Genomic DNA, 19,682 nt, shown 5'->3' with positions numbered 1-19,682 from the left:
TGAGCTCTACATGTGTTTTGTTAAATGCCATGCCATCTTTACAGGGGTGTATGCCATGTATTTTTTTATCTTTGTGGTGACTAGCACAAGCATGCAAAGTAGCTTACTCAATGATGCTGATTTCAGGGACTTAGAATTTCACCAAGTCCTTGTCCTGATATTATTTTTATGCCATATGTTCATGTTGTTTCCTAGTCATTCGTGCCTCTTTTGAGGATGATCAGTAAGGATGTTTTGTTAACATTGTTGTGCTCTATCCATCCATGTATTTTTTTGCATTTATGGAGCACCCCAGCTTGAGTCAATCGAACTCTACTTTTGCTATAAAATGTTCCTGGCAGGTTGTTGACATGTTTAGCGATTTTACCGAGGATGTTGCTATTGATCCGTGCATGCTATGATGTTGTTCTTGCCATGTCTAGCTTCTATGCCATGTCTTTTTGATGGGTGTCTACTTATTTTGTCATGCCATGCCTCGTAGTGAGTGCATCAAGCTCGTAAACATGCCTACTTGTTAATCTATTTTGCATGCTCCAGTTTTTAACTAAGTCTGAATCTGTTTGTGTTTTTGCTATGTTCACATGCTTGCAATTGTATTTTCTGATCCCTTTTGGCTCACGGTCACTAAGGAATTTTTGTTATATGCTTAGAGTAGATTCATGCCATGCCTTTCCTTGCCATGACATGTTCCTGTAGCATGTAGTTTTCATGCTCTAAACATTGCTTCCTCACGATAAATTCCTGACATGCTGTTAATTTCACCAAGTCTGAAACCTGTTATCATTTGCACTTTTGCCATGCTTGTTTGAACCTGTTAATGAGTGAATTAGCCGTAGCTCAGTGTTCGTCTTTTGTCAAGCATCATGAGTGGATCCCTGCCATGTATTTTGTTGCCATGTTTGAGTACAGTAGCTTAATTATCTTGATGCATTTAGAAGTCTACTTGCTGTTTATCGCAGACCGGTGCCATATTTGTTTTGCTTGTCATTTCGAAACCGTGCATCCGATTCCGGTGATCTTTATATCGGTTTCGACCGAAATTACCTCACCTTTCCAGTGGCACTCTTGGATTTCCAAGTTGAGGCCAGGTTCAATCATTCCTTTCCAAATCATGCATATGCACCGCATACCACATCCCGCATATCATACCATGTTCATGTGTTGGTTGTTTACTATGTTGTGTGCTTCTTCCCGGTGTTGTTTCTTCAGGTTGGTTCTGATAACGTCGCGTTTGTGAGGAACCGTTCGACTACGTCCGTTTGTCTTCTTCATGGACTCGTTCTTCTTCCTTGCGGGATTTCAGGCAAGATGACCATACCCTCGAAATCACTTCTATCTTTGGTTGCTAGTTGCTCGTTCTTTTACTATGCCTATGCTGCGATACCTACCACTTGCTTATCGCACCTCCTATATTGTTGAGCCAAGCCTCTAACCCACCTTGTCCTAGAAAACCGTTGTTTGGCTATGTTACCGCTTTGCTCAGCCCCTCTTATAGAGTTGTTAGTTGCATGTGAAGATTGGAGTTTGTTCCATGCTGGAACATGGATATTTTGTTGGGATATCACAATATCTCTTATTTAATTAATGCATCTATATACTTGGTAAAGGGTGTAAGGCTCGGCCTTATGCCTGGTGTTTTGTTCCACTCTTGCCGCCCTAGTTTCCGTCATATCGGTGTTATGTTCCCGGATTTTGCGTTCCTTACACGGTTGGGTTATAATGGGAACCCCTTGACAATTCGCCTTGAATAAAACTCCTCCAGCAATGCCCAACATTGGTTTTACCATTCACCACCTAGCCTTTTCTTTCCCTTGGGTTCTGCAGACTCAAGGGTCATCTTTATTTTAAACCCCCCCTAGGCCAGTGCTTCTCTGAGTGTTGGTCCGACCGAGTAGACTACGGGGCCACCTCGGGGCAACTTGAGGGTTGGTTTTACTCGTAGGATGTCTCATCTGAGTGTGCCCTGAGAACGAGATATGTACAGCTCCTATCGGGATTTGTCGGCACATTCGGGCGGTGTTGCTGGACTTGTTTTACCTTTGTCGAGGATGTCTTGTAACCGGGAAGCCGAGTCTGATCGGATTGTCTTGGGAGAAGGAATATCCTTCGTTGACCGTGATAGCTTGTGATGGGCTAAGGTGGGACACCCCTACAGGGATTTGATATTTTGAAAGCCGTGCCCGCGGTTATGGGCAGATGGGAATTTGTTAATGTCCAGTTGTAGAAAACCTGAAGTTTATCTTAATTAAAATACATCAACCGCATGTGTTACCGTAATGGTCTCTTCTTGGCGGAATCCGGGAAGTGAACACAGTGTTGGAGTTATGCTCGACGTAGGTTGTTCTAGGATCACTTCTTGATCATAGTTGTTCAACCGTGCTTTTGCCTTCTCTTCTCGCTCTCATTTGTGTATGTTAGCCACCATATATGCTAGTCGCTTGCTGCAGCTCCACCTCATACCTTTGCCTTACCTATAAGCTTAAATAGTCTTGATCGCGAGGGTGTGAGATTGCTGAGTCCCCGTGACTCATAGATACTTCCAAAACCAGCTTGCAGGTGCCGATGAGACCATGCAGGTGACGCAATCAAGCTCAAGGAGGAGCTCGATGAAGTTCGTGTTTGTGTCGTTCCGTTTCCAGTTGATCAGTAGTGGAGCCCAGTTGGGACGATCGGGGATCTGTGTAGCATTTGGGGTAGTCTTCTTTTATTTTGGTCCCGTAGTCGGACCTTGATTGTATCTGGATGATGTAATGCTTTATTCATGTATTGTGTGAAGTGGCGATTGTAAGCCAACTATGTATCTCTTTCCCTTAAGTATTACATGGGTTGTGTGAGGATTACCTCACTTGCGACATTGTTTTCAATGCGGTTATGCCTATAAGTCATGCTTCGACACGTGGGAGATATAGCCGCATCGAGGGCGTTACAAGTTGGTATCAGAGCCTTCCCCGACTTAGGAGCCCCCTGCTTGATCGAATCGTTGGCGTTGTTGAGTCTAGAAAAATGTTTTGAGTCATTTAGGATTATATATATTGGAGAGTAGGATTCTTTTCACTCCTCAGTCCCTTCGTCGCTCTGGTGAGGCATCCTGACGTAGAGTTTTGACTCTTCCCTTCTCAAATTTCACTAAATTTTTTTTAGGATCACGCGGGTATCTTGGAATCATTCCGATGGTTTTGTGACGAGAACATTGTTCTTGGTGCCTCCTGACATTTAGGGGTTGTGGCAGTGTCCCGGGGAGTTGAGCTCCAAGGTGTTGTCGTCACAATTTTATCATTGAGATTCTGGAATACCTGAGTTTCGCCGACATCGAAAATCTCTTTTATGCAATTGTTGGTGAGATAACCTCGACGCCACCCAGTACTGGGGCGGGAGTTCGGGAGTATTGCCATAACTCGTATAACGGATGCTTTTCGAAGGTTGAGGTAAACAATTTCCGAAGGTTTCTTGGTTATGTGTTGAAGGATGGATACATCTGGATGTAGGATTTGCTAGTTTTGGGTGAGATATTATGCTTCCCCTGTATCCCCAACACCTGATTGCATAACTGGAAAATTCCGGGAGTTTATAAGTGGGAATTCAAGTAGCTCTTAGGATATCTTTCCGACAGATGTATGATATGAAATTGGGGTTCGACGTCTAGTGGTCCGCCTATTCACGATTGGTTTTACAGTGGTCTCATTGTGTCTTAAAGAGTCCTTGGCTATGCCGACTCGGGGACACTTCGTATGTCATGTGCACTGCCTTGTACATGATGGTGCTGTACGATCGAGCCCGTGTACGCCCCACCACGAAAACTTCGGACGAAATCTCTATCATATGTTTGTTCCGGCTTATTCTGCAAGCCAATCCTTGATTTTGTTTTGAGTTGTGGTATTCGAGTTGCTTCAATGTCAAGTGTTGATTCCATACCTTTCCTAAGCGGTGTTCTCATACTCCGATGTGAATAACAATCCTTCATGTTAATTGAGATTGTCATGTCAATCCTTTTTAACCAGTGTGTTTCTCTTCAAGTGGATCCGATCATTTTCTGTTGGAAATATGCCCTAGAGGCAATAATAAAAGTATTATTATATTTCATTGTTCATGATAATTGTCTTTTATTCATGCTATAACTGTATTATCCGGAAATCGTAATACACGTGTGAATACTTAGACCACACTATGTCCCTGGTAAGCCTCTAGTTGACCAGCTCGTTGTGATCAACAGATAGTCATGGTTTCCTGACTATGGACATTGGATGTCGTTGATAACGGGATCACATCATTAGGAGAATGATGTGATGGACAAGACCCAATCCTAAGCATAGCATAAAAGATCGTGTAGTTCGTTTTGCTAGAGCTTTGCAAGTGTCAAGTATCTCTTCCTTCGACCATGAGATCGTGTAACTCCCGGATACCGTAAGAGTGCCTTGGGTGTATCAAACGTCACAACGTAACTGGGTGACTATAAAGGTGCATTACAGGTATCTCCGGAAGTAGCTGTTGGGTTGACACGGATCGAGACTGGGATTTGTCACTCCGTATGACGGAGAGGTATCACTGGGCCCACTCGGTAATGCATCATCATTATGAGCTCAATGTGACCAAGGTGTTGGACACGGGATCATGCATTACGGTACGAGTAAAGTGACTTGCCGGTAACGAGACTGAACAAGGTATTGGGATATCGACGATCGAGTCTCGGGCAAGTAACGTACCGATTGACAAAGGGAATTACATACAGGGTTTGATCGAATCCTCGACATCATGGTTCATCCGATGACAACATCGAGGAGCATGTGGGAGCCATCATGGGTATCCAGATCCCGCTGATGGTTATTGACTGAGAGCGTCTCGGTCATGTCTGCATGTCTCCCGAACCCGTAGGGTCTACACACTTAAGGTTCGGTGACGCTAGGGTTATGAAGATATGCATATGCAGAAACCCGAATGTTGTTCGGAGTCCCGGATGAGATCCCGGACGTCACGAGGAGTTCCGGAATGGTCCGGAGGTAAAGAATTATATATAGGAAGTGCTGTTTCGGGCATCGGGACAAGTTTCGGGGTTATCGGTATTGTACCGGGACCACCGGAGGGGTCCCGTGGGCCCACCGGGTGGGGCCACCTGTCCCGGGGGGCCACATGGGCTGTAGGGGTTGCGCCTTGGCCTAGATGGGCCAAGGGCACCAGCCCCTATAGGCCCATGCGCCTAGGGTTTCCCCCTAGGAGGAGTCCTAGTGGTGGAAGGCACCCCTAGGTGCCTTGGGGGGGAGGGAAACCTCCCCTAGGCCGCCGCCCCCCTAGTAGATCTCATCTACTAGGGCTGGCGCCCCCCCCTTGGCACCCCTATATATAGTGGGGGGGGAGAGGAGGAGAACACACCAGCCCCTGGCGCCTCCACCTCCCCCCGTTACGTCTCTCCCTCGTAGTCTCGGCGAAGCCCTGCTGCTGTGACGCCCTGCATCCACCACCACGCCATCGTGCTGCTGGATCTTCATCAACCTCTCCTTCCCCCTTGCTGGATCAAGAAGGAGGAGACGTCTCCCGTCCCGTACGTGTGTTGAACGCGGAGGTGCCGTCCGTTCGGCGCTGGTCATCGGTGATTTGGATCACGTCGAGTATGACTACATCATCACCTTGCAAGCTTCCGCACGCGATCTACAAGTGGTATGTAGATGCAAACTCTCTCCCTAGACTCGTTGCTTAGACGAACTCATAGATGGATCTTGGTGAAACCGTAGGAAAATTTTAATTTTCTGCAACGTTCCCCAACAGTGGCATCATGAGCTAGGTCTATGCGTAGTTCTCTTTGCACGAGTAGAACACAACTTTGTTGTGGGCGTGGATTTTGTCATCTTACTTGCCTCTACTAGTCTTTTCTTGCTCAACGGTATTGTGGGATGAAGCGGCCCGGACCAACCTTACACGTACTCTTACGTGAGACCGGTTCCACCGACTGACATGCACAAGTTGCATAAGGTGGCTGGCGGGTGTCTGTCTCTCCCACCTTAGTTGGAGCGGAATCGATGAACAGGGCCCTTATGAAGGGTAAATAGAAGTTGACAAAATCACGTTGTGGTGATTCGTAGGTAAGAAAACGTTCTTGCTAGAACCCAATTGCAGCCACGTAAAAGATGCAACAACAATTAGAGGACGTCTAACTTGTTTTTGCAGCGATTGATCATGTGATGTGATATGGCCAGAAGTTGTGATGAACGATGAATTGTGATGTATGAGATCATGTTCTTTGTAATAGGATTCACGACTTGCATGTCGATGAGTATGACAACCGGCAGGAGCCATAGGAGTTGTCATTATTTTTTGTATGACCTGCGTGTCATTGAATAACATCATGTAAACTACTTTACTTTATTGCTAAACATTAGTCATAGAAGTAGAAGTAGTCGTTGGCGTGACAACTTCATGAAGACACGATGATGGAGATCATGATGATGGAGATCATGGTGTCAAGCCGGTGACAAGATGATCATGGAGCCCCGAAGATGAAGATCAATGGAGCTATATGATATTGGCCATATCATGTCACAACTATATAATTGCATGTGATGTTTATTATGTATTATGCATCTTGTTTACTTAGGACGACGGTAGTAAATAAGATGATCCCTTATAAAATTTCAAGAAGTGTTCTCCCCTAACTGTGCACCGTTGCTACAGTTCGTCGTTTCTAAGCACCACGTGATGATCGGGTGTGATGGATTCTTACGTTCACATACAACGGGTGTAAGACAGTTTTACACAGCGAAAACACTTAGGGTTAACTTGACGAGCCTAGCATGTGCAGACATGGCCTCGGAACACGGAGACCGAAAGGTCGAACACGAATCGTATAGAAGATACGATCAACATGAAAATGTTCACCGACGATGACTAGTCTGTCTCACGTGATGATCGGACACGGGCTAGTCGACTCGGATCGTGTAACACTTAGATGACTAAAGGGATGTCTAATCTAAGTGGGAGTTCATAATTTGATTAGAACTTTATTATCATGAACTTAGTCTAAAACCTTTGCAAATATGTCTTGTAGATCAATGGCCAACGCTAATGTCAACATGAACTTCAACGCGTTCCTAGAGAAAACCAAGCTGAAAGATGATGGCAGCAACTATACGGACTGGGTCCGGAACCTGAGGATCATCCTCATAGCTGCCAGGAAACAATATGTCCTAGAAGGACCGCTAGGTGACGCTCCCGTCCCCGAGAACCAAGACATTATGAATGCTTGGCAAGCTCGCGCTGATGATTACTCCCTCGTTCAGTGCGGCATGCTTTACAGCTTAGAACCGGGGCTCCAAAAGCGTTTTGAGCACCACGGAGCATATGAGATGTTCGAAGAGCTGAAACTAGTTTTTCAAGCTCATGCCCGGGTCGAGAGATATGATGTCTCCGACAAGTTCTACAGTTGTAAGATGGAGGAGAACAGTTCTGTCAGTGAGCACATCCTGAAGATGTCTGGGTTGCACAACCGTATGACCCAGCTGAACATTAACCTCCCAGATGAGGCGATCATTGACAGAATCCTCCAGTCGCTCCCACCAAGCTACAAGAGCTTTGTGATGAACTACAACATGCAGGGAATGGAAAAGACCATTCCTGAAGTGTTCTCGATGCTGAAGTCAGCAGAGGCTGAAATCAAGAAAGAACATCAAGTGTTGATGGTCAATAAGACCACTAAGTTCAAGAAGGGCAAGGGTAAGAAGAACTTCAAGAAGGACGGCAAAGATGTTGCCGCGCCTGGTAAGCCAGTTACCGGGAAGAAGTCAAAGAATGGACCCAAGCCTGAGACTGAGTGTTTTTATTGCAAGGGGAAGGGTCACTGGAAGCGGAACTGCCCCAAATACTTAGCGGATAAGAAGGCCGGCAACACCAAAGGTATATTTGATATACATGTGATTGATGTGTACCTTACCAGTACTCGTAGTAACTCCTGGGTATTTGATACCGGTGCCGTTGCTCATATTTGTAACTCACAGCAGGAGCTGCGGAATAAACGGAGACTGGCGAAGGACGAGGTGACGATGCGCGTCGGGAATGGTTCCAGAGTCGATGTGATCGCCGTCGGCACGCTGCCTCTACATTTACCTACGGGATTAGTTTTGAACCTTAATAATTGTTATTTAGTGCCAAGTTTGAGCATGAACATTGTATCTGGATCTCGTTTAATACGAGATGGCTACTCATTTAAGTCTGAGAATAATGGTTGTTCGATTTATATGAGAGATATGTTTTATGGTCATGCTCCGATGGTCAATGGTTTATTCTTAATGAATCTCGAGCGTAATATTACACATGTTCATAGTGTAGATGCCAAAAGATTTAAAGTTGATAACGATAGTCCCACATACTTGTGGCACTGCCGCCTTGGTCACATTGGTGTCAAGCGCATGAAGAAGCTCCATGCCGATGGACTTTTAGAGTCTCTTGATTATGAATCATTTGACACGTGCGAACCATGCCTTTTGGGCAAAATGACCAAGACTCCGTTCTCCAGAACAATGGAGCGAGCAACCAACTTGTTGGAGATCATACATACCGATGTGTGCGGTCCAATGAGCGTTGAGGCTCGCGGAGGATATCGTTATGTTCTCACTCTCACAGATGACTTGAGTAGATATGGGTATGTCTACTTAATGAAACACAAGTCTGAGACCTTTGAAAAGTTCAAGGAATTTCAGAATGAGGTGGAGAATCAACGTGACCGAAAGATAAAATTCTTACGATCAGATCGTGGAGGAGAATACTTAAGTCACGAATTTGGTACAAACTTAAAGAAATGTGGAATCGTTTCACAGCTCACGCCGCCTGGAACACCTCAGCGAAACGGTGTGTCCGAACATCGTAATCGCACTCTATTGGATATGGTGCGGTCTATGATGTCTCTTACCGATTTACCGCTATCATTTTGGGGATACGCTCTAGAGACAGCTACATTCACTTTAAATAGGGCACCGTCTAAATCCGTTGAGACGACACCGTATGAATTATGGTTTGGAAAGAAACCTAAGCTGTCGTTTCTAAAAGTTTGGGGATGCGAAGCTTATGTCAAGAAACTTCAACGTGAAAAGCTCGAACCCAAGTCGGAAAAATGTGTATTCATAGGATACCCTAAGGAAACTGTAGGGTATACCTTCTACTTAAGATCTGAAGGCAAGATCTTTGTTGCCAAGAACGGATGCTTTCTGGAAAAAGAGTTTCTCTCGAAAGAAGTAAGTGGGAGGAAAGTAGAACTCGATGAAGTACTACCTCTTGAGCGGGAAAGTGGCGCAACGCAGGAAACCGTTCCTGTGATGCCCACACCAACTGAAGAGGAAAACAATGATAATGATCAAGGTACTTCGGATCAAGTTACTGCTGAACTTCGTAGGTCCACAAGGACACGTTCCGCACCAGAGTGGTACGGCAACCCTGTCATGGAAATCATGTTGTTAGACAACAATGAACCTTCGAACTATGAAGAAGCAATGGCGGGCCCAGATTCCAACAAATGGCTTGAAGCCATGAAATCCGAGATAGAATCCATGTATGAAAACAAAGTATGGACTTTGACAGACTTGCCCGATGATCGGCGAGCGATAGAAAACAAATGGATCTTTAAGAAAAAGACGGACGCGGATGGTAATGTTACCATCTATAAAGCTCGACTTGTCGCTAAGGGTTATCGACAGGTTCAAGGGATTGACTACGACGAGACATTCTCTCCCGTAGCGAAGCTAAAGTCCGTCCGAATCATGTTAGCAATTGCCGCATACTATGATTATGAGATATGGCAGATGGACGTCAAAACAGCATTCCTTAACGGGCATCTTAAGGAAGAACTGTATATGATGCAGCCGGAAGGTTTTGTCGATCCTCGGAACGCTAACAAAGTATGCAAGCTCCAGCGATCCATTTATGGACTGGTGCAAGCATCTCGGAGTTGGAACATTCGCTTTGATGAGATGATCAAAGCGTTTGGGTTTATGCAGACTTATGGAGAAGCCTGCGTTTACAAGAAAGTGAGTGGGAGCTCTGTAGCATTTCTCATATTATATGTAGATGACATACTCCTGATGGGAAATAATATAGAATTTCTGGACAGCATTAAGGCCTACTTGAATAAGTGTTTTTCAATGAAGGACCTTGGAGAAGCTGCTTATATATTAGGCATCAAGATCTATAGAGATAGATCAAGACGCCTCATAGGTCTTTCACAAAGCACATACCTTGATAAGATTTTGAAGAGATTCAGAATGGATCAGTCCAAGAAGGGGTTCTTGCCTATGTTACAAGGTATGAGACTAAGCTCAGCTCAGTCACCGACCACGGCAAAAGATAAAGAAGAGATGAGTGTCATCCCCTATGCTTCAGCCATAGGATCTATAATGTATGCCATGCTGTGTACCAGACCCGATGTAAACCTTGCCGTAAGTTTGGTAGCAAGATACCAAAGTAATCCCGGCAAGGAACACTGGACAGCGGTCAAGAATATCCTGAAGTACCTGAAAAGGACAAAGGACATGTTTCTCGTTTATGGAGGAGACGAAGAGCTCGTCGTAAAGGGTTACGTCGACGCTAGCTTCGACTCAGATCTGGATGACTCTAAGTCACAAACCGGATACGTGTATATGTTGAATGGTGGAGCAGTAAGCTGGTGCAGCTGCAAGCAGAGCGTCGTGGCGGGATCTACGTGTGAAGCGGAGTACATGGCAGCCTCGGAGGCAGCACATGAAGCGATTTGGGTGAAGGAGTTCATCACCGACCTAGGAGTCATACCCAATGCGTCGGGGCCGATCAAACTCTTCTGTGACAACACTGGAGCTATTGCCCTCGCAAAGGAGCCCAGGTTTCACAAGAAGACCAGACACATCAAGCGTCGTTTCAAATCCATCCGTGAAAATGTTCAAGATGGAGACATAGAGATTTGCAAAGTGCACACGGATCTGAATGTCGCAGATCCGCTGACTAAACCTCTCTCGCGTACAAAACATGATCAACACCAGAACTCTATGGGTGTTCGATTCATCACAATGTAACTAGATTGGTGACTCTAGTGCAAGTGGGAGACTGTTGGAAATATGCCCTAGAGGCAATAATAAAAGTATTATTATATTTCATTGTTCATGATAATTGTCTTTTATTCATGCTATAACTGTATTATCCGGAAATCGTAATACACGTGTGAATACTTAGACCACACTATGTCCCTGGTAAGCCTCTAGTTGACCAGCTCGTTGTGATCAACAGATAGTCATGGTTTCCTGACTATGGACATTGGATGTCGTTGATAACGGGATCACATCATTAGGAGAATGATGTGATGGACAAGACCCAATCCTAAGCATAGCATAAAAGATCGTGTAGTTCGTTTTGCTAGAGCTTTGCAAGTGTCAAGTATCTCTTCCTTCGACCATGAGATCGTGTAACTCCCGGATACCGTAAGAGTGCCTTGGGTGTATCAAACGTCACAACGTAACTGGGTGACTATAAAGGTGCATTACAGGTATCTCCGGAAGTAGCTGTTGGGTTGACACGGATCGAGACTGGGATTTGTCACTCCGTATGACGGAGAGGTATCACTGGGCCCACTCGGTAATGCATCATCATTATGAGCTCAATGTGACCAAGGTGTTGGACACGGGATCATGCATTACGGTACGAGTAAAGTGACTTGCCGGTAACGAGACTGAACAAGGTATTGGGATATCGACGATCGAGTCTCGGGCAAGTAACGTACCGATTGACAAAGGGAATTGCATACAGGGTTTGATCGAATCCTCGACATCATGGTTCATCCGATGACAACATCGAGGAGCATGTGGGAGCCATCATGGGTATCCAGATCCCGCTGATGGTTATTGACTGAGAGTGTCTCGGTCATGTCTGCATGTCTCCCGAACCCGTAGGGTCTACACACTTAAGGTTCGGTGACGCTAGGGTTATGAAGATATGTATATGCAGAAACCCCAAATGTTGTTCGGAGTCCCGGATGAGATCCCGGACGTCACGAGGAGTTCCGGAATGGTCCGGAGGTAAAGAATTATATATAGGAAGTGCTGTTTCGGGCATCGGGACAAGTTTCGGGGTTATCAGTATTGTACCGGGACCACCGGAGGGGTCCCGTGGGCCCACCGGGTGGGGCCACCTGTCCCGGGGGGCCACATGGGCTGTAGGGGGTGCGCCTTGGCCTAGATGGGCCAAGGGCACCAGCCCCTATAGGCCCAGCGCCTAGGGTTTCCCCCTAGGAGGAGTCCTAGTGGTGGAAGGCACCCCTAGGTGCCTTGGGGGGGAGGGAAACCTCCCCTAGGCCACCGCCCCCCCTAGTAGATCTCATCTACTAGGGCCGGCGCCCCCCCCCCTTGGCACCCCTATATATAGTGGGGGGGGGGAGAGGAGGAGAACACACCAGCCCCTGGCGCCTCCACCTCCCCCCGTTACGTCTCTCCCTCGTAGTCTCGGCGAAGCCCTGCTGCTGTGACGCCCTGCATCCACCACCACGCCGTCGTGCTGCTGGATCTTCATCAACCTCTCCTTCCCCCTTGCTGGATCAAGAAGGAGGAGACGTCTCCCATCCCGTACGTGTGTTGAACGCGGAGGTGCCGTCCGTTCGGCGCTGGTCATCGGTGATTTGGATCACGTCGAGTACGACTACATCATCACCTTGCAAGCTTCCGCACGCGATCTACAAGCGGTATGTAGATGCAAACTCTCTCCCTAGACTCGTTGCTTAGACGAACTCATAGATGGATCTTGGTGAAACCGTAGGAAAATTTTAATTTTCTGCAACGTTCCCCAACATTTTCAACATCCGCAAGATCAACTCAAGTTTTCTCAATGTTGTTTGTTTCATCCATCTCCAAGTTGCCTTTGTTTTTCCCGCCCTCCCTCCCTTGTTTTTCTCCGAGGAATCACATATCTCAATCAAGTATCATTTTATTGATGTGAAGTCTCTTCTTTCTTTCCTTTCAATGTTCTTATCCGGTGATTCTCAAGAAGAAACTAACGGAGCTTCAAGTTCGTCATTCTTCGTTATCTTTTCTTCTCCGGTGGACTGAACTCAAGCTTTCGTGTTGATCATATCCTTTTTCCTTGTTTCAAATGCTTTCCCATACTGGTGCACCTCATAATAATTCACTCACTCGCTATTCAATTGTTCCGGAGTGCTCAAGATATCTAGAAGATTCGTGTTCCCACTCTGCATTCGTTCAAGCTTTTGCGAGGATGTTATCTCATTCAAATCGTTCAATGGTGTTTCTTTTGAGTGGGCCCTAACCCACAGGTCTTTTCCCAGGATCTTACCTGACTCTTCTTATTTTCCCGGAGTTTCTCAAATCTTTCATAGTTTGACGTAAGAATGATTTATCATCAATCAAATGTCTTTCTCCAAGATCTTTCAAATTCTTTTCATCGTTGGCTCAACCTTTCTATTCGTCATCCCAGAGTATCTCAACTATTCATGGTGGTGTTTATCATTGTCATTCAACATTTGAAGACCGAAGAAGAGTTTTACCTCCATATCTTATCCGTGCTCTCAGAGATTCGTGATTCTAGTTCGAGCCCATCCTCTCATAATTGTTTTTGATTGTCAGAATTCTTTTCACCCATCCGGAGCAGTTCTCATATATCTAAATTCTCTCAAGTATCTTCGTTCTTTTTATAATTCTTCCCGCTGTTTCTTTATCTTTACTTCGTTCATTTCCAATTCTTACGTTGGTTTGTTCAAGAGTTCTCTTCCTTGGTTATTATATCAATTTATTCGTTCTTCCAAATCCTACTGGTGGCTCGTTGAAGACATTCTCAAGTTTATGTTATATCTCTCATAATCTTTTCTACGATAATAAGTAATATGTCAAATCCGTTGATAGTCATCAATTTAATTGGTGAAGGAGAAGCATAATGTAATTCTTATTCTTGTTTCATCGAGTGAACTCAATTCTTTATTCCGGAGGCTCATCAATTCCTGATTCCAATTGTTTCATTTTCTCTTTTTCCCAGAGTTCCAACCTCTTTCAATTATTTCACCACGGGGATCCATCTAATCATTGCAAGTCTTCACCTTGTGTTTTCAACTTCTCTTTCCTTTCATGTGATCATCCTTTTGTTACCGGAGTTCTTCATGGAGGCTCTACATGATGGTTCATCAAGGATTTAATTCCTTCTCGAAGTGTTCATTGAGATTCTCTTCAAAGGAGCTCAATTATTCTTCATCTTGCATTCCAAAGTGCAATTCTTTCTTCCGTGTCATTAGAGGTGGTATTATGTCATTCTTGATAATTTGAGTTCATGTTCCTGTTGGGCAATGTAGCAGAATTTTAAAATTTTCTACGCATCACCAAGATCAATCTATGGAGTCTTCTAGCAACAGGAGTGTAGGATCGAAAGTATGTCTAGAGGGGGTGATTAGACTACTTAAGCAAATAAAAACTTAACCTTTTCCCAATTTTAGTTCTTGGCAGATTTTAGCTATCTTAGGACAAGTCAAGCAATCATCACACAATTCAAGCAAGCATGCAAAGAGTATATTGGCAGCGGAAAGGAAATCATGCAACTTGCAAGAATGTAAAGGGAAGGGTTTGGAGAATTCAAACGCTATTGGAGACACGGATGTTTTACCCGTGGTTCGGATAGGTGGTGCTATCCTACATCCACGTTGATGGAGACTTCAACCCATGAAGGGTAACGGTCGCGCGAGTCCACGGAGGGCTCAACCCACGAAGGGTCCATGAAGAAGCAACCTTGTCTATCCCACCATGGCCATCGCCCACGAAGGACTTGCCTCACTAGCGGTAGATCTTCACGAAGTAGGCGATCTCCTTGCCCTTACAAATTCCTTGGTTCAACTCCACAATCTTGTCGGAGGCTCCCAAGTGACACCTAGCCAATCTAGGAGACACCACTCTCCAAGAAGTAACAAATGGTGTGTTGATGATGAACTCCTTGCTCTTGTGCTTCAAATGATAGTCTCCCCAACACTCAACTCTCTCTCATAGGATTTGGATCTGGTGGAAAGAGGATTTGAGTGGAAAGCAACTTGGGGAAGGCTAGAGATCAAGATTCATATGGTAGGAATGGAATATCTTGGCCTCAACACATGAGTAGATGGTTCTTTCTCAGAACATATGAGTTGGAATGATGTATGTGTTCTGATTGCTCTCTCCACAAATGAAGAGGAGGTGGAGGGGTATTTATAGCCTCCACACAAAATCCAACTGTTACACACAATTTACCAATCTCGGTGGGACCGAATCAAACAACTCGGTCGGACCGAAGTAGTAAACCTAGTGACCGTTAGGAATTTCGGTGGGACTGACATGCAACTCGGTAGGACCGATTCGGTTAGGGTTTGGGCATAACGTAATCTCGGTGAGACCGATTGCACAAACTCGGTGAGACCGAGTTTGGCAATTAGCTAACCAGAGAGTTGGTCAGGTAAACTCGGTGGGACCGACTCGCTCTTTCGGTGAGACCGAAAAGTTACAAGAGGGAAACAGAGAGTTTACATTGCATTCTCAGTGGGACCGATTCGCTCTTTCGGTGAGACCGAAAAGTTACGAAAGGGAAACATAGAGTTTGCAACCCCATCTCGGTGTGACCGAGATCCTTATTGGTAGGACCGAATTGCTAGGGTTTGGCAGTGGCAAATGACAAGTGAAACTCGGTGGCGCCGGATTGACAGAATCGGTATGACCGAGTTTGGCTTAGGGTTTAGGTCATTTGTGGATATGGGAAAGTAGCTGAGGATTTTGGAGCATATCATTAAGCACATAAAGCAAGAGGCTCATTAAGCAACACCTCATCCCTCCTTGATAGTATTGGCTTTTCCTAAAGACTCAATGTGATCTTGGATCACTAAAATATAAAATGAAGAGTCTTGAACTTTTGGGCTTGAGCCAATTCTTTGTCCTTAGCATTTTGAGGGTTCCACTTTCACATCCATGCCATGCCAATCATTGAGCTTTCCTGAAATAATCATCTTGAGATATCATTAGCTCAATGAGCTATATGTTGTTATAAATTACCAAAACCACCTAGGGATAGTTGCACTTTCAATCTCCCCCTTTTTGGTAATTGATGACAACATATAGATCAAAGCTTCGACAAGTTATAATAATCATGAAATACATCGTCGCTTTGAGAAGTATGTGATAAGTAAGAGCTCCCCCTAAATTTGTGCATATATAGAATTTGCTTTGGACTGCAAATGCACAAGGAGTTAAAATCATGGGTTACTCTTCCATGTCTCATACATCTTGGTGGAGCGCTCAAAAATGATAAGATTAAAATACATGCACTCATCACCAAGAATAGTGAGTGATCACATAAGATAGATAGAATGATAATATTTAAGCAAACATTAAGCAAACATTAAGTGTAGCTTATGATCAAACACATGATCATCGATGTCTCATGAATAATGACATAGTATCTCACACACAAGCAAATAAAGTTCGAAAAACCACCAAATAAAACAAGAGAGAATAAAGCAACACTCTCTCTCGAAGCCTATGATCTATACATTTTCTCCCCCTTTGGCAACAAGTTACCAAAAAGTTCCTAGAAAATGCATAGTGCTAAGTCGACGCTCAGGCTTGATCTGCAGGTGGTGGTGGAGTCCGGAGCACTCCAAGGACGAAGCCTTCGGTAGACGTGGTCGGAGTTGAGGCTGAAGTGGATGCTGGAGCTGGTGGAACGGAGGTTGTGGCTGGTGCAGATGTGGTAGCTCTGGTGTCAGCAACTGGCAGTGCAGACGACCTTGGACCTCGTGGCACCCTGGCAAAAGCATCAGTCGTGGTCCTGCCTCTCCTCTCATTCATGTCATCCTGGAGCTGCTCCACGGCAGTCTGTATCTCTGTCACCTTGATGTCCATGTCATAGAATCTCTGTTCCATGATCCTCTCTAGGCTTGCCTGGTTCTGAGTCAGGGTGGCTAAACCTTGCTCAATCTGCAGGGTGGACGCAATCAGGTAACCAAGCTGCTCTTGTTTGGTTTTCAGAAAATATTCGGATGCCTCCACTTGAGTAGGTATCTTGGCAGCTTTCTCCTTCCTCGCCTTCTCCTTCTTAGCTTGTGCTTGGGCAGATGAGGGCTCATTCTCAGTCATAACCACTTGGTTATCTTCAAAATCTGGACGGATGGGCAGGTGTTCCTTATCCAATAGATATACGCCCGTACCCATCTTGGAGTTGATGAGCTCCTGAATCTGAGGTGCATATCCACAGCTCCTCTTCTGATCTGCCGCAGTCCTCTTGATTGTTTCCACTATAAGGCTCATGACCTTGAATTTCTGAGGCACGTCAAAGACATGAAGCAAGTTGATCGCGTGACCTCTGATCATCTTGTGATCTCCAGACTTGGGAAGAAGAGTGTGCCTAAGGATCCAGTTGATCGTAGGCAATCCTGACAGAAGATAGTGCACTGAGCCAAACTTGAATGTGTAAAGTGCTTCATTCGGGATCTCCTTGTACATGTTGGACATGGAGTTGTGATCCATCTTTTTCTTGGCATAAATGTCCAAGTCATCATCCTGCTCCTCTGGGGCATTGATCAACTTCGCCCATTCCTCAACAGTAGATTGGTACCTTGTACCCTCTGACATCCAAGTGATCCTGCCATCTGGATAAAAGTGTGCTGTGGAGTAGAATTGCATGATTAGCTCCTCGTTCCACTTTGTGAGCTTCTGCCCAACAAAGTCTGCAACTCCACACGCACTAAAGCTGTCAAATACTCCGGGGTAGTACTCTTCATGTTCCTTCATGTAGGTCCAGTCGACCCATCTCATGTCACAAGTGATTGGCTTCTTGTCAAGCAAAACAGTCTCATAAAAATGTTGCTGCTCCTTGGTGTGAAATCTGTAATCCACGGCAGTTCTTCTCCTAGAAGCATACGGATCTGCTTCTCTCCACTTTTTGAGCCCTGAGTCTCTCCTGAGCTTCATGTCCTCAGCCACAGGATGAGCATCGTTGTGGTCTGGGATCTTGGTCTTGAGTTTTCTGAGAACTTTCTCTTCATCCTCTTCTTCAGCAGCTTCAGGCACTGGGGCCTTGTTCTTTTCAGTAGCAGGTATGCTCCTTGTATTTCTCTTGGGTGCACCTTTTGTCTTGGATGCAGCCTTGGGTGCTTCCTTGGGCTTGGATGCAGTTGCCACTGACTTGATTGCATCACCCATTAGCTTGGGTGCCTTGGGTGCTGGTGCAGCAACCTCTTCTTCTTCCTCTTCTCCCTCGGAGTCTCTTCTCATGGAGGGTTTGCCAACAACTCTGGCAGTGGTAGTTCTGGCTCTTTTCTTCTTCTTATCTTGGCCACCTGCTTCCTCTTCAGATTCCATGGTAAACTTCATGGTTTCTTCAGTTGCAGCCTTCCTAGGTTTGGAAGTGGGACCTCTTGCTTTAGGCATGGGCTTCCTGCCTGCTGGCCGTTTGAATTTCAGACCTGGCTTTGTGCCTTGAGCTGGCTCAACTCTCTTTGATGTGGCCTCCTCCTCTGCCACATAGTCTTCATCCTCAGAATCAGACGTTTTCTTCTTCCTTTGACGTGTGGCAGCCTTGGGCAGATTGCTGGGTGTGCTCCTGCTGCCATCATCTGAAGAGCTTGAGGGGCTAGTGCCCTCACTCATCACAACTTGCTGCTCTGAGAGGTTTTGGCTATCACTCTGATCAGACATGTTGCAAACTGACTGCTGACCCTGTGAATAGATTATAGATGAGGTAGAGTGGATAAGCATCACAAAAAGCAGAGATTTTTGCAAAAGATTAATTCAAAAACTTAGTTTTAGTTTCCCACTGAAATCATCTCGGATCTACCGATTTTCAAACTCGGTGACACCGAAGCAGTTTTGGAACCTAAACTAGTGAACTCGGTCAGACCGAGTCACAGTTCGATGGCACCGAGACTGCTAGGGTTTCACAGAGTTCCAAAATCGGTCGCACCGATAAGTAATTCTCGGTCAGACCGAGTTTCACTTGTGCAATGGCATAAGCCAAATCGGTGGGACCGAGTTTTTCAACTCGGTGGGTCCGAGATGGTTTCGGCGGAAACCTAACCCTAAAATTTTCGAATTAAACCTAATCTACGAGTTCATTGACTGGATAGGAGTTTATCAAACGTGGCAAGAATCATGATGATCACAATGTGCTAGGAATCGGAGTGGAGAATAGCACAAAGAACAAGTCCATACCTTAGTTCGGCGGAGACTCGCTATGGCGGCAACAGCAGGGCAGAATTCCTGTTGACGGTGACGGAGACCAGCGACTGGAGGCTGCTGGCGGCGAGAAGACGATCCGGAGACCCAGGAGGCAGAGCGAGCTGTGCGCGGGCGAAGAGGTTTCGGAGAAATTTCCAAAATTTTGCCCGTCACTATATATAGCCCGACCCTATCGGTGTGACCGAGTGGAACAACTCGGTGGCACCGAGATGCAAAACTGTATACAGTTATTGCAACTCGGTGTGATCGAAGTGTTCAAATCGGTTGCACCGAGATCGAAAACCTAGATCAACTTAATGAACTTGGTAGGACCGAAAGTATGGTATCGGTCAGACCGAGATTCATAAAGAGGTTTTGGAAGTTAAGTCTATGATGAATCGGGGACTCCGAGTGCTCCTCACACAGAGTGGTTCGAATCTGACTAGATCAAATTTTGTGATGCAGCATGAATAGAGTTTGAGACGAGAAAAGCATAGATAGCTAGAGGAGGTTCTTAGG

Source organism: Triticum aestivum, chromosome 4A (genome assembly GCF_018294505.1).
Source record: "Triticum aestivum cultivar Chinese Spring chromosome 4A, IWGSC CS RefSeq v2.1, whole genome shotgun sequence".
Taxonomy (NCBI): domain Eukaryota; kingdom Viridiplantae; phylum Streptophyta; class Magnoliopsida; order Poales; family Poaceae; genus Triticum; species Triticum aestivum.
The sequence above is the reverse complement of the archived record's forward strand: the minus strand, read 5'-3'. Positions refer to the sequence as shown.